At 33.4% G+C, this 15025-nt stretch overlaps 1 pseudogene; it reads left to right on the top strand.

The window, feature by feature from the left end:
• Nucleotides 1-2525: 2525 nt before the first annotated feature.
• LOC122296914 lies at nt 2526-6565 on the top strand (annotated as a pseudogene).
• The last annotated feature ends 8460 nt before the right edge of the window (nt 6566-15025 follow it).

The raw sequence follows: 15025 nt of genomic DNA on the forward strand, positions 1-15025 counted from the left end.
GCAAAGGCACTTTGGTTAGGAGAGATAATATCGGGAAGAACTTTCTTTATCCAATTGGCTACATATTTGCTACTATAATGTATATCACATTACACGAGTTGATAGGTCTAAATTCTGAAACCCTGGTATGTTCCTTCACTTCAAGAATCAATGTAATGAAGGTTTCATTTATACCTGGAAGGGAGCTACCATGTTTGAGGAGCTTTAGGACATGATGATAGACTTCGTCTCCCATTGCAAGCCAATTAACTTGGTAAAAATGCATTGGATGGAGAACTTAAAAGAGGCATTTGAAAGATCCCTTTCTTTACTTCTACAGCTGTGAAATCTTGTATAAGCTCACTACAAAAAAAGATACAATTGGCGGCGTTTATATGCGCGGCGTTTGTTTATGCGCCGGTAGATATTTAAATTTACCAGCGCTTACTATTTCTGCGGTAAATTATTGAGATTCCCGGCGTTTAAATTGTTACGCCGGTAATAATATATAACTTATAAACGCCGCCAATATAGTAATTATGTGCCGGGAAATTAATAGTTTCTCGACATTTATATTGTTACGCCGGTAATAATATAGGTTTTTTGTGGCGTTTAAATAAACGCCACTAATCTATTGATTATACGTCGTTATATTAACCGTGTTTTTTGGCGTTTATAATATTACGCCAGTGATAATATATAGCATCAGCGGCATTTCACAAAATGCCGATAATTGATAAAGTTTACGCTAGTAAAGTATTGAATTTTTCGGCGTTTATATCATTTGAACAAATGCTGGCCATTGATTAATTTTACGCCGATACATAAGTCATTTTCCGGTATTTATATAATTACGACAATAATAATTATATAGCATTGGCAGCGTTTACAAAATGTCAAAAATTGATCAATGAAACGTCGGTAATTGATAAATGCGCCAACGTATATATTGTTATGCCGGTAATAATATATAGCGTCAGCAGTGAAGGCTATTATAAATTTATTGGTAGTAAAATAAATAATACAAATAATAAAAAAAAAACTTATTTAAATGATACAAAAATACCCCCAAAATTTTAGTTAAATTTCTAGGATGCCCTACCGATAAATAAGAAGGTTTGCCGATGTTTATAAAATCACAGCTAATTTATTAATTATTTGTTAATATTTGTTAGTCTTTTTAAATATATATATATATATATGTTAGAACATTCTCATTGGAATAGGTAAAGCCAAAGCCAAACACAAATTTTAGCTAATATGAGAAGAATTTAGTTTTGGCTATTCCATTACATCAAATCCCCACATTAGATTATCTATTTATTGATTATATAATAATAAAATAATATAAAAAAATTAAGTTCAACTATTTCATTCACATCAAATCTCTACGTTGAATTATCTATTTATTCATTATATAATAATAAAATCATATTAATTTAAATTTTAATTTATTTTATTTTATTATTGTACCAATCATATGTTAATTAATAATTATATTCTAATTAAATTATCAATTAAAAAATTATATTTTCAATAGTCATTTAATGCTAATAACCATAATAGTCTAATTAAACACTTAAAATTCTATATAAATTTATTGTCATTTTGGTTGGAGTAGTTGTTTGAGATTGGAAAGGTCAAATTCAAGCAACTATTGACAAAAACCATATGCTGGACAGAAACTTGGACAAAAATCAACATAGCTCTATACAAATATGAGAGGAATTTTCATCGAAGATAGCTCTATACATGAGAGAAAGTTGGACATAAACTCACAAAGCACAACCATCCCAATACTTCACACTTAATCCCGTTAGTTCACACTATTTACAATCACAATACAACTACACAGTAGTGCCCCAATTCAACTACATCGCCACATTACAACCCCTCCGTTCATAGATCACAACACAACACATTTCCCAATATTCCATTTCAGCTTCACAAACATAGCAATTCTTGTGATAAAGAGAGAGAGATTTATACACAAAATTATGAGGCTGAATTGCTGCTGCTGCTGCTTGCTAGTTCTTCACAGTGGTCAGCTTAGGGCTGTGAAACAGGGGGTAAAGAACTCAGGGGGAAAGGGGGATCCAATGAATGGCTAGTTTGTTTGGGATAGGCAGCGGATGACTTGGTTTTTCTTGCTGTCCGTGGTGGTTCTCGGTGGTTGATGGCTGGTCACAGGGCTTTTGAAGGAAACAAGGATGTTGTGTGGGGTGGAAGACTCTGGTTGTGTGATGGGGAATTGTGGTGCTGGATGGCCGTGTATGGCGAGGTAGAGAGATCGTTGGCCTTGTAGTGTGGCGATGTACGGTGGAGAGAGAGAGGGAGGGAGTGTGTGCTGGAGGCCGATGGAGGGAAGAGAGAGGAAAGGCCTCGGCTGGCTGGGGCACGGGACTGACCCCTGGTGGCCATGGGTGGTGTTGGCTGAGATCCCCACACCTTGACGTGGCAGTTCACGGCAGCACGGGAAGGCGAGGGCCATGGGTTGAGAAAACAAAGGAGGAGAGGGAGAGAGACAGGGGGCTGGCGGTCGTTGGATGGAGGTGGTGCTCAACCTGGGGGAGGCTCACGGCGGCTCGGCGCCACGATTTGGGCTAAGTTGCTGCAGCGATAGGAGCCCGAGGGAGAGGAAGGGGCTACGGGGAGAGGGAGAGATGGCATGGGCTTCGGGAAGAGAGATCCGCAGAGGGGGAAGGGATCAAAGGGTCGCCGGTGAGGCCGTGAGAGTGGGTCTACGACGGCGCTGCAGTGGGGCGGCTGGCTACGCAGGGAGGCGTCGGGGAAAGGGAATCGGGGAAGAGGGGGGCAACGATTGGGCATGGGAGAAGAGAGAGGGAAGGGAGGAAAGTGAAAGGCATCTAGGGTTTTAATCTAGGCCTTTCATCCTAAGGTTTCTAACATGATCTATGGGTAGAGATTTAAACACTTAAAAATAAATAAATTAAATAATAGATAAATGAAATAAAATGCAATGGGATTAAATTAAAAATCAAACTTTGTTTTATAAAATCACAAAATAATATATTTCATCATAAAATATAACAATGGAGTTCACTAAATATTTTTTAGGAGAATTAAATCTATCTAAATAAATAGAATTTTTAACATAAAATAAAATAATAAATATCACATAATATTCTTAAAGAAATAAAATCATTTAAATAAAAATAATTTTCTAATTATATTATTTCCGGGCTTCACAATATAAAAATAAAATAAAAAATTAACTTGAAAATATGGGCTTGGTTCAAAAATACCAAAAATACCCATCTTTAAAATAATTTTAGACATTTAAAATATTTCAAAAACTTTAAAATAGTGGGCTTCATTTAAAAATCATCCACTATGTTTAAAAACAAAACTTCGGTATTTAAATCACATAGATGAGACTCGTGATCAATCAAGAGAAAAATGAGCGATTTTTCACAAATATTATGTCATTTAAGTTAATAACTACTAGTTGAAAAGTTATAAATAAAGAGTTGTGATTTTTCACAAGCTGTTATTTTATTCTCCATAAATAGAGGATGTAACCCACAAATGTTTTTATTCTATTCTCCTATTTTCTTAGTCATTTACACAATTTTGTTGAGAAACTTTTAAAGAAAAATTTCAAAATTGTTATTTGTATTTGGTGATTTTGTTGCATCTAGAAGGTGAATTGCTTGTAGCCCAGTAGCAAACTTTTTTGAGTGAGAACAATTATTACCTTAAAGATAGTGTTCTATATGCCTAAGAGTCGCATTAATTTTTTTAGATTATCATATCCACTTAATTTCTTCAATAATTTTAAGGTGATAATCGCATGAGATCAAAATCTAATATGGCGATCACAAGAGATATAAGTGTAAACTATAGAAGAAACATGCTCTTTTATTGTAAAAGAGTAGACCTTACAGGAAGGCATACCATGAAAGCTGGTGCTGTCTCTTGGCAGCCAAATTTGAAAGCAGAGATATATTCTTGAGGCTTCTAATTGGCTCAATTGAATTATTTTTCTCAATAAAACAAAAGAAAATGATGCGATTGAAAATACAACCCTCAATAAATAAAAAATAAAATAAAATAACTGGCAAGAAGATTGTATATCCAAGGTAAAAATTGCTAATTGGGCCCCTGCTAGGCAAGCTAGTTAGCATTTGATACTAACTAATTCTATGTAAGAAGGTATATCTAATATGGAGTTTGATAAAATGCGGAATGAATTAATTGAGTTATAGAACTTAGTGAACACCTTCATGGATGCACATGTTAACACTCATATTTTTGGTTGATGTCAATCGAATTTGTTTTGAACTTTTTGAACCAACAGTCGTTTGAATTTATATGTAGGCTTCAGGAAAAAATTAATTAGATGATGAAGAGCGCAAGAAAGATGAAGAAGCCGAAGAAGAATATGAAGAAGAGGAAGAGAATGAAGAGGACGAGAATGAGGATTGAGTTATATTTTAAATCAAATAAAAGTATAAAATATTAACATAATATATTATTATGACCTTATCTACATTGTTAAAGCTAGTGGAGATGCTATTGACATGTTATCTTTTAATCTTGTTCATCAGATATTATTATTATTTTTAAAATCCAGCGAAGTAATGTTTTGTATTTAGTTATTATCATTAAATTATATTTTAAACCAAATAAAAGTATAAAATTTTAGAAGTAAATGTGCTCAATTATATTGTTTAAAATTATTATTTTATTAAAATATCTTGTGTGTTTAAATAATATGTTAATAATAAAATGGTTAAAATTGTTAAAAGCAAATGCAGGTTGACAATTTCAACTTTGGCGGCTCCTCATGCCCTCACTCCCTCTCAAAATTTCAAACAAAGTTAAAATTCCCTCTTGTGCCCGCGCTGGTGCGTATAAGCACCTCATAGACTCTTTTGTTCACCAGCACTCCATTCTCTCTCTCTCTCTCTCTCTCTCTCTCTCTCTCTCTCTCTCTCTCTCTCTCTCTCTCTCTCTCTCTCTCTCTCTCTCTCTCTTCATCGCCTTCTTTTCGTTGCCATTTTATTCTTCAACCCGTTGCTTTCCATCCCTTCTCTGTCTCCATTCCCTTTCCGTCAAGAGTAAAAGAGTAAAGAGCTTCGTCTTGTACTTCTCTTCCACAGTGCAAGAACAAGCTCTCGATTCTATTTTAGCCCCAAGTAAAGAATCTGAGACAGTGATCGAAGAGTTTTCCCGAAACAGATTGATTGCCCAGAACATATCTTGGAATTGTACCTTTGAAGACATTCGCGCTCTTTTTGAGAAGCACGAGACCATGCTAGATGTGGAGGTTTTCTTTTTCTTTATTTTAGCAATATTGTATCTGTTGTCTCGGATGGGTTATGGTTTTTGTTTGTTTTCCTAATCTGAGTTTGTGGTGTTTTTCTGTGGTGGTGAAGCTTTCTATGCATAACAAGATCAGAAATAGAGGTTTGGCATTTGTCACCATGGGTTCACCTGAGGAGGCTCTTACGGCTCTCAATAATCTCGAATCGTATGTAAGCATACTATTTTTTTAGTTTTAGTTTTTTTTTTTTTTCATATACCTCTAGGTTTTCGATTAGTCGAGTTGCTGAGATAAGAGTATTCCGGGAAAGAAAGCAATTAGAATAGTTAGTTTCAAATTCTTGCATCATTTGGTACACCTAAGAAAAATTGGAAGACTAGTCTGTATCAAGTGTTTGTAACAATTTAACTCATTGATAATGGTGGCCATCTGTTTTTGTTTGTGCCTTTTATGGTGGCTCATTCATGCCTGTATGTGTGTGTTTGTTTATAAAGTTCTTTTCTGCTGGTTTTTCCATATCAGGATCTTATTATTAGAAACATTGGATCGGATTCAAACTTTAGTTAACATTCTATCACTTTTTCTGTGACAATTTTGTTTCCTTTTCTTTGTCTTCTTGTTGAATTACTGGTTTTTCTTCTGTTTGCTAGGAGTTAAGAGGGCCGCACTATGAAGGTCAATTATGCCAAGGCACGAAAGAAGAACCTTCCCCTTCCTCTCGTGTGCAACCAAAGCCAGTAACATTTAACTTGTTTGTGGCTAATTTACCTTTTGAAGCAAGATCTAAAGATCTTAGAGAGTTCTTTAGTTCAGAGGGTGGTAATGTGATTTCTGCCGAAGTTATATTTAATGAAAACCCAAGAAAGTCTTCTGGGTATGGATTTGTGGCTTTCAAATCCAAGAAAGATGCTAATGAAGCTCTTCTTGCTTTCCAAAGGAAGGTAATTTGGCTGTGCTAAATCCTTTGCATTTATGAGTTTTGAATATGGTTGGGGGCATGTATATTATGCCCAGATTCCATTCTATCTGAATTTTTTAAAGCTATTCCTAGTTAAGAGCTTCTGAGAATTTTCCCTGCAAATGTTTATGGGAAGACCACTTCGGGTGGCATGGAGTAAACAATTTGTTAAACTACGAGTAGAGGAGAATGTAAAGTTTGAAGACACATCAATTGAGTCAACCTCTAGTGCGGAGCAAGCAGACGCTGCTGATGAGAATTGAAAATGAATTTTCAGGACAGTGAATCTGTTTCATTTCTTCAATTTTTGATTTAGTTGGTAAAGCTTCTTAACTTCAATCCTGTGAATCATAAGCTATATAATGATTGACGTAGTATGCCTATTTCAATCATTTCATAGCTTTTTATTTATTATTTTGTTTGAATGTAAGGTATTTGAGTGAGATAGAGCATTCCTATGTCACATGTTAAAGTTTGTCACGCAATTTACAAGAGTAAGCACTACTGTTTGAATTCCACTTTCCTAATTCTGGGTTCATTAATTCAAATGAAAGATATCTGTAGAATCCATATATTAGCAAAACAGAGCACCTATTATCGGGATGGGTTTTGCACATACACCGAATCATTCCCAAATAGATGTTTGTCCATATTCTTTAGTTATAAGACAGTTTTTGGTATATGGATGTTTGTTGGCTTCAACCACAATTCTTAATATAAATGTTGTGTAGAAGAAATGTTGGTATGTTTGTATATGTGATTGTTGGGTGAATGGTTAGCAAAATATATTAACGTATATAATAAGGTTGACGGAAAAAATAGTTGAAAAATAATAATTTTATTTTTTAATAAAGTTATTAATTAATATATGAAGTGTATTTGTAAAATATTAAAAAAAATATCAAATATTATTAAAATATATAATATTTTATTATTATTTAAACTTCAAGATAGCTAGTTCAATGTGGACTAATCTATCTAAAAGTCTATTTTAGATAGATTTGTTGACATTCTAGCTAAATTATGGACTTGGCAATGGCCTAGCTCTTAGTGCTTTTAAATGCCTATTTGTACTTTTAAGCATCTAATACTTTTAGACGGATGAGTTTCTAGAGAGAGAGAGAGAGAGAACATTTTACTTTGTGCTTTCATCCGACCTGTCTCTGCTCAGATCTTAATGTATACTTTTATCTGTTTGGTTGCTAGGAAAACGAGGGGAAAGAAAATTTGGATAAGGGTTTCTCTCAAGAGCTCTTCATTTCCTAGTTGGATAAGTGCTACATTGAAAGTGATGCTTCAGATAGCAAGAATCGTACACTTAGATGAGGTAGATTCTAATTATGCTCTCTAAACTACTTGGTTTTCACCCTAAGGGCCTGTTTGAAAGAAAGTCAGAACAATGGGCTTATTCTTTGTTTGTCCTATAGGAAAGTAAAATATTCTAATCACATGGGTTTGCTTCCCTTGTTAACTTCCCAAAACTTGTAGTTTCAGTGTCTTCTGGCAATATGTTTGTTGCTCATACATGGGTTTGCATAATGTACATTTGAATGAGCAACCTTTTGTTCTTGATACTTAGCTACAAACTTTTTTGAAATTTACCAAAACCACCAGTATTGGGGATGTGAAGCAATGGCACACAGAGCCAAATTGGGTTTTTGATTCCAGCTTTTCCATTTTTGTGTGCTCACTGTGGATATTACAATTAATATCAGTTTATTCCAGCTTTTGCATTTGCACTTGAATATTCTCTGTTTTTCAATTTGTATCCCATCAATCAATGTTCTGTGTAATTGAGCCAAAGATGTAATGGATTGAATGTGCCTGTCGCATGTCTTATATGGATCCAATGTATGACTAACTTAGACACACTTACATTAACAGTAACCTTCTTGCTTATAAAAAAAAAAAAAAAATGTATTTCTTTGTAGTTTTGATAGGCTTAAAGTGATTATATTAGTTTTCTTTGGGCCATTTCTTCCCCCCCCCCCCCCCCCCCCCCCTCTTTAAGTACTTGCTTGTTTATGATTATGGCATGTTTCTACATGCTATTATGATTTCTCATCCTTCAGGTACATTCTTGTTGTATCAGTGTAGAATTGATATTAGTAGGACCATTTAGATCTATACTTTTTTAGAATAAATTCTTAACCATAATGATGAATTTTAATTAATGTGAGATATAACTCTTATGAATTTATTGTCCATATTTGACTGACATTTTAATGGTTAAATATTTGACATTTTCTCTATATTGTACCTCAACTGAATGTTCAGTATCTTTATCCTCATGCAGCAATTGATTCTTATAGTATTGGACTTAGCCCAAATTCCCTTTAGAGCTTTTAGCTCCAATTAGCAACAAAGATCTCAGTTAGCTTGGGTCAAAGTTGGATTTGATACATTTTCATATCTATTGTTTGCTTTATTTTTTAAACTGGTTTGATCATTGGTGGTGGGGAAGGCATATTGTTGAAATGGGGTTTGCAAAATGTATGCTCAAGAATAAGTTGGTCTGTATTAAGATCTGAAATGGAGTTTGCTTTGTCGGTATGCTCTGTGGTCTTCTATATGTGTATTTCGTACTTTGGTTTTGGCAGTCAACTAAACATTAAGCATTCTAAATAATTCATGTAGGCACAAAAGTGCAATGATTGGCATTCATGGAACCAAATAATCGTAGAGTTAGTCTAGATGAAACAAGTAAAGGTCATTTGTATGAAAAGAATCACAAATAGAACAGAATGTTTTCTTGTAATCATTTAAACAAATATGTTTGTTGGTTTCAAAAATTATATATCTGATTGTTGGGTAGAAAAATAATTGAAAAAGTGTTTGTTGGATAATTAGGTTGAGAAAAAAAATTAGTTGGGAAACAATGATTTAAGTATAAATTAAATTATTAATTAACATATAGTTAGTGTAGTTGCAAAAAATGAAAAAAAAAATATTATTATTAAAAAAATATTATATTATTATTTTGATTAATCAAATGGGTAATCCAATGTGGGGTTATGTATATGGAGATTTTGAATTTATGGAAAACATGTACTTTTCATCAAATTTTGAAGATGACTTTGATGAATCTAATATTAGTGCTCTTAGAACCATTAACATGATATATATTAGCTTCATTCCCAATCGCATTTGCTACTTCATCTATTATTCATTTAACATATATTACTCTCTTTATTAATCTAGTATGACTTTTCTAATCTTTTCCAGGTTCAACGACTGCATAACAATTTCAAAGAACTATTGGATAAACGTGAAGAACTACCCATGAAAGAAATGGTTCTACAGCTGATGACAAGCACAATGTGAAGAAAAAGAATTATCCATGTAGAACTTTCATGTGATTTGATTTGTAATTTTTTTTTATTATATGAATAATTATCCATTATATCATATTTATTATTAATTTATATATTATATTTTTTTATTGTGGTATATCATATTATTTGTGCGTTTTAAACGTCATTAATTAATGCAATGCGTCGGAAACGTATTCGTAGCAGCGTTCAAATTATTGTCGTTAATTTAAAAAATGTGTTGGCAACAAACGTATTCGTAGCGGTGTTTAGCGGCATTTAAATAAATGTCGCCAAATTATATGATAAGCCAGCAGTGTACTAGTGGCGTCGTTTAGATAATCGCCGTTAAATTAGGCTATTGGTGGCGTTTAGATAAATGCCATTAAATTATTCAATGTGCCGCCGCCAATGTACTATTAATGGCATTTAAATAAATGCCATTAATTTATATGATGCGTTGGCAACGTAATGGGGCGGCGTTTAAATAAATGCCGTTAATAAATTTGCCAAATTACTAGTAGCGGCATTTATCGTAACGCTGCTATTTTAAAAGTGGTGGCGGTTATATACACGCCGTTAACAAATTCAATGTGCTGCCGCCAATGTACTATTAGTGGCATTTAAATAAATGCCGCCAAAATTGTATGATGCGTCGCTAATGTAGTAGCAGCGGCGTTTATGGTAATGCCGCTAGTATATGCTAAGGATGGCAACGATTAATTGGCGGCATTTCTAGAAACGCTGTTAATGTGGGTATTGTGGTGGCGTTTCAAGAAATGCCGCTAAATTAAAACAAACGCCACTAATGAAATTTACAAGTACCGACGTTTGCGCAAATGCCGAAACAATGAAAATAGCAACCCTCCACTACCGGCAGACGGTTACACCGTTAGAAAAATGCCGCGAATTAATTAGTGGCATTTTTTGGGATAGTTGCCGGCGTATAACCAACGCCGCCAATTTAGCCTTTTTTTGTAGTGAATTAGTATTCAGCTCTATTGTAACCCAAGCCAAAAAGACATTCTGTAAAATCAACAGGTCTTAAAGAAGTAAATAAATCAGTAAAAAATACAATGAAAATGTCATCAATCGATGTAAGATCAATTACTAGACCGTCCATAATTTGGGTGATGGTGTTTGTTTTCCTCCTCTGGGTAGCATACATATGATAATATTTTGTGTTTCTATCACCATGTTACAACCATTAATGTTTTCCTCTTTACTTCAACTTTGGTTCTTCTTCTCCTAAGATGTATTTTGCTTCCACTTTTGATTGGTTTGGCCACATTATCGTTGTGTGTGGTTTTCACACAATGTCAAGATTTGTGACAGCGCGGAGTTGGAGTTCAACATACAGCAAAAACAAAGAGTCCAATCTTTAACAAAGCACACTTTCATTTAGTCCAGCAATGGATTAATTGTATCAAACCAACTTCACTAGCCACTTTTTAATTTTTTATATTTTAATTTCTTTGCCTTGCATAACTTTACTGGCCGAGGTGTTTTTAAAGACCACCTTCTCTCAATATCATTTGTACTTTTTATTATTGTAAGGGGATTTTTCCCTTGAGCTGAAGGCCTAGAAGACAAGTCCAAACATGGGAAATCCGGCCCGACTAGGCGACCCCTTGACCCATTAGAAGCAATGTTTTGAATACCGTACCGGATGGCATACCGGTCAAGGCATTGAAATGAAATATTTCGGTACCGGTACCGTTTCGTGTACCGTTTCGGGATAGTCGATATATAAATAAATTATATGTATAAATATAAATAAATAAATTATATTCTAAAATAATAATTTATATATGAATAATTTATACATAAATACATATATATATAAATTATAAATAGTCTGGTATAAATTGGGGGTCAAAAAATAAACTTGTAGTTTGAAAAAATGAAAAAAAAAATAAAAAAATAGAAGGCCGAAATACCAGCCGGTATGTAGGCCGGTACAGGCCGAAATATCGGCCGGTACGACCGGTACCAGCCGGTACGGCCGGTATTCAGACCGGTACGAAACAGGTGCAATATCTGTACCGGACCGGTGACCGGTACGGAATATTCCGACCGTACCGACCGGTACGGTACGGTATTTAAAACCATGATTAGAAGCCCTCGGCCCATCAGAGGTAGGTCTAAGGCCACAATCACGTGGGAAGACCCCCAAAACTCAAGGAAGGGGGGACACCTCACCTCAGCATTCTCCTACAACACCTAGCCTTATATAGTACATTACAAGCAGGTGGGCGAGAAATGTTAGGAACCCTCGATCTTTTGACAGGCAAAGGAAGAGAAGCCTAACGGCCTGCACCCACAAGATAGAAGGGACAATGAGTCAAGCCACATTAATTGGGCCACCCTAGAAGCCATGCCGCATTAAAGAATTCTAACTAAATTAACTGTTGTGGGGACATATCCCCCTAACACGAAATATGGGCGGTTGACCCCTAAAAACCTAGTATAAAAGGCAATCCCCTTGTACAAAGAAAGCTCTCAGACTCTTTTACTCTCTCGCACAAGCCACTAAGACGATACTAACTTAGGCATTGGAAACTACCCGGCCTCCACCAAGGCCCTCGTCTTTTTGTGTTTTCTATGTGTTTGCAGGCCCAATAACGAAGACCCGAGTCGCTAGAGTTTAGATCAAAGGTATGCGAAACACGATGTTAACAATTATAATAGTTTTATTTTGTACATAAAAAAACTTTTTCATTGTATAGAAAACCACTTGTAAAAAAAGAACATTAAAAAACTAGAAGAATACAAAAATAAAAACAAAAGTTCTATTGTACAAATATAATTGAGTACTATGTACCATCGTAGTGGCTTAATGCATGGTCTTTGGTTTCTCCCAAGTGGTTTGACATGTACTAACTAGGTTTTATGACGAAATCTGAATATGGATTCATGGCCTTAGACTATCAATATTATTATGGATTAATTACACTTTATCCCCTCGAAATTTCACTCAAATCACAATATGCATCCTAAACTAATGATTGTATTAAAGTGGACCCGCTTACTTTCAAAACTTCCCAATCCCCCCTTCCATCTACCATTAGCGTTAAATCAAACGAAAATTGAGCACGTGCGCTTCTTCACCTGCAAAGAAAAAAATACTCCCAAGGAAAATTTTCACTTTTCCCCCTTAAACTTTCACGTGATTCTCAATTTGTCCCGAATGTCACATTAAATTTAATTTTTATAATAAATTAAACTAAATTTTTATAATAAATCTGAATTTACAAATATAGGATAAAAGACTAACAAAAGGATAAATCTTTGAACTCAGCAAAATACTAGGATATAGTTTTCTGATTTTTTTTTTAATTTTTAAAAATGTATTTGAATAACTCTATGTAAAACACACTAAATATATAAATATATATAACTAAATATGTAATATTAATAAAAAATAAAGGTTTATTTCTCTATTTCATGAATAATTATTATTCTCATTTTATTCTTGAATTCTTCAATGTTTATTTTATATATTCGTTGTTAAATTTGGAACAGCTCCTGAAATTTTAGAATAGTGTCTATTATAATTTTAGTTCTTTAATTTTGTGGGATTTTATGAAGAGGAATAATAACTCATGTTCCATAAATAAGAATATAAGAGATTAATCAAAATCAAGAATAAAATGAGAATAATAACTACTCATGAGGTAGAGGAATAAAGCTTTAATTTTATTAATATTACATATTTAGTTATATATATTTAGTGTGATTTATATAGAGTTATTAAGATATATTATTAAAAAAAATTTAAAAATAAGAAAATTATATCATAGTATTTTACTTAATTCAAATATTTATCTTTTTTCTAGTCTTTTGTCCCAGATTTTTAAATTTGGATTTCTTATAAAAATCTAATTTAATGTGACATTTGGGATAAATTGAGAATTGCATGAAAGTTCGAGGGGGCAAAGTGAAATTTTTCTTTAGGGATCTTTTTGTCTTTGCAGGTTAAGAAGTTGCATGTGAGCAGCACATGCTCAATTTTTGTCGATTTAATGCTGATGGTAGATAGAATGGGGGAATTGAGAAGTTTTGAAAATAAATAGATTCACTTTGATGCAATCATTAGATTTTGATACATATTGTGAATTGAGTGAAAGTCTTAATGGGTAGAGTGTAATTAACCCTATTATTTATCTAAAAATTCATTTAATCTAAGTGAGGATGATACATAAGCTATGACTCAAAATCAAACTTGAGGGAGTGCTAGATGGCCTATAGCATGCTAGCTAGTACTATCTAAGGCCCTCCTGTCTAGTTTTCAACAAGTAGAAAGCTAATCTAGTCAGTCTAGATAAAGAAGAAAAATAATATTTATAATCGTAGAGTACGTAAGTATTATGGCACAATCCTTTTAAAAAAAATATATATAGAACTCATATTAAAGAAACTAATTTTTTAATAATAAAGTACTTTATTCTTTTATAAAATAATTATACGGTATTTATATATTTTATAATTATATATATAGAGAGAGAGTAATAATCGGGGGGAGAAACTATCTTCTATCTACCTTTCTTCTACCATTTTTTTTAATTTAAAAAAATAAATTATAATTAAGTGCTTACTTAATTACTAAGTATAGATGCGGATGACTTTTTATCCTGCACGCCCTTAAACTCGTCAACCACACCCGGGGAGTGACCTAGATCTTAGCATGAGGGTCAGCTAGTTTTGGAGGATTGCAGGCTCACGTACAGTTTCCAGTTTCTTAATAATATGAGATACCGTACGTACTTAATCAAGTAATTAATAGGGTTGAGAAGTGTACGTACGATATCTCTGTTGTTTTCTCGAGGCGATCGGTAAATATTTCCAGAAACAACAGGAGAAAGAGATGATCCAAAGTACTATATATATATACATGGATACAAGGATGAGTCTTGGTGATGGATATATTGATGATTTGACATTGTACCTCTCGTGTTTCTGTTCTTCATGACATAGGGTTTTTTTATTTTATTTTTTATTTTTATTTTTAAAAATCGTTTGGTTGATGGATGAGTTTTGTTACATATAAATACAGTCGTACACTAATCTGTATATTAATACTGATTTATTTATATTTAAAATTTAAATTAATATTATTTTTAATAAAATTTATTTTTTAATCAATCATATCATATTAATGTACAGATTAATATATAATTATATTTATAATTATATTTTTTCGTGATGGATATATTGATGATTTGACATTGTACCTCTCGCGTTTCTGTTCTTCATGACATAGGGTTTTTTTATTTTATCTTTTATTTTTATTTTTAAAAGTCCATGGTTTTGCACAAAAAGTTCAACCTCATCCTCGTTACCGAAAAAGATGCAGATATCTTCTGCTTTTAAAAAAGTGAAATCACACCCGGCCCGCCCCCCTTCAAAAAGCCATACCATATGACCGTCGTCTAGTTTGGATGCTCTCACCATCTTACAAAAAGACAGCAGATATAACAAAGTTCA

Source organism: Carya illinoinensis, chromosome 15 (genome assembly GCF_018687715.1).
Source record: "Carya illinoinensis cultivar Pawnee chromosome 15, C.illinoinensisPawnee_v1, whole genome shotgun sequence".
In the NCBI taxonomy this organism is placed as follows: Eukaryota; Viridiplantae; Streptophyta; class Magnoliopsida; order Fagales; family Juglandaceae; genus Carya; species Carya illinoinensis.